Below are 1,783 nucleotides of genomic sequence, written 5' to 3'. Positions count from 1 at the left end.
TTATATACACAATGGAATACTATGCAGCCATCAAAAGAAATGAAATCTTGCCATTTGCGACGACGTGGATGGAACTAGAGGGTATCATGCTTAGTGAAATAAGTCAAGCAGAGAAAGACAACTATCATATGATCTCCCTGATATGAGGAAGTGGAGATGCAACATGGGGGGTTAAGGGGGTAGGAGAAGAACAAATGAAACAAGATGGGAGTGGGAGGGAGACAAACCATAAGTGACTCTTAATTTCACAAAACAATCTGAGGGTTGCTGGAGGGAGGGGTGTTGGGAGAGGGGAGTGGGGTTATGGACATTCGGGAGGGTATGTGCTATGGTGAGTGCTGTGAAGTGTGTAAACCTGGCGATTCACAGACCTGTACCTCTGGGGATAAAAATATATGTTTATAAAAAATTAAAAAAAAAAAAGATTTCAGAGGAAGGCTTGGGAACAATAAAAAACTAGGAGCTTTTTGCAGAAAATGGATTGTTTTTAGAGCAACTATCAAGAGTGGTGAAAGTGGGCATCCTTGTCTTGTTCCTGATCTCAATGGGAAGGCTGCAAGCTTTTTCCCATTGAGGATGATATTTGCTGTGGGTCTTTCATAGATAGATTTGATGAAGTTCAGGAATGTTCCCTCTATCCCTATACTTTTAGATAGATTTGAGGAAGTTCAGGAATGTTCCCTCTATCCCTATACTTTGAAGCATTTTAATCAGGAACGGATGCTGGATTTTGTTAAATTCTTTTTCTGCATCAATTGAGAGGACCATGTGGTTCTTTTCTCTTCTCATATTAATTTGTTCTATCATATTGATTGATTTGCAAATGTTGAACCATCCTTGCAGCCCAGGGATGAATCCCACCTGGTCATGGTGGATAATCTTTTTAATGTGCTGTTGGATTCTGTTTGCTAGGATCTTGTTGAGAATCTTAGCATGCATATTCATTGGTGATATTGGTCTGAAATTCTCCTTTTTGGTAGGGTCTTTGCCTAGTTTGGGGATCAGAGTAATGCTGGCTTCATAGAAAGAGTCTGGAAGGTTTCCTTCTGCTTCAATTTTTTGAAACAGCTTCAGGAGAATAGGTGTTATTTCTTCTTTGAAAGTTTGGTGGAATTCCCCAAGGAATCCATCAGGTCCTGGGCTCTTGTTTTTTGGGAGGTTTTTGATCGCTGCTTCAATCTCATTACTAGATATCGGTCTATTCAGGTTGTCGATTTCTTCCTGGTTCAATTTTGGGAGTTTATAGTTTTCCAGGAATGCATCCATTTCATCTAGGTTGCTAAGCTTATTGGCATATAACTGTTGATAAGAACTTCTGATGATTGTTTCTACTTCCTTGGTGTTCATTGTGTTCTCTCCCTTTTCATTCATAATTTTATGAATTTGGGCTTTCTCTCTTTTCTTTTGGATTAGTGTGGCCAATGGTTTATCAATCTTATTGATTCTTTCAAAAAACCAGGTTCTAGTTTCATTGATATGTTCTACTGTATCTCTGGTTTCTACCTCATTGATCTCAGCTCTAATCTTGATGATTTCCCTTCTTATGTGTGGAGTTGGTTTGATGTGTTTTTGATTCTCCAGTTCTTTAAGGTGTAGAGACAGCTGCTGTGTTCTGGATTTTTCAATTTTTTTGAGGGAGGCTTGGATGGCTAGGTATTTCCCCCTTAGGACCGCCTTTGCTGTATCCCATAGGTTTTGGACCGAAGTGTCTGGGCCATGTTTCCCAATATTCCTAAGTTAGCTAAGTTTCCAAGATCCCTAAATTTTCTATGTCTTCTCATTC

The sequence above is a fragment of the Mustela nigripes genome, chromosome 1, assembly GCF_022355385.1.
Source record: "Mustela nigripes isolate SB6536 chromosome 1, MUSNIG.SB6536, whole genome shotgun sequence".
Lineage (NCBI taxonomy): Eukaryota > Metazoa > Chordata > Mammalia > Carnivora > Mustelidae > Mustela > Mustela nigripes.
The sequence above is the reverse complement of the archived record's forward strand: the minus strand, read 5'-3'. Positions refer to the sequence as shown.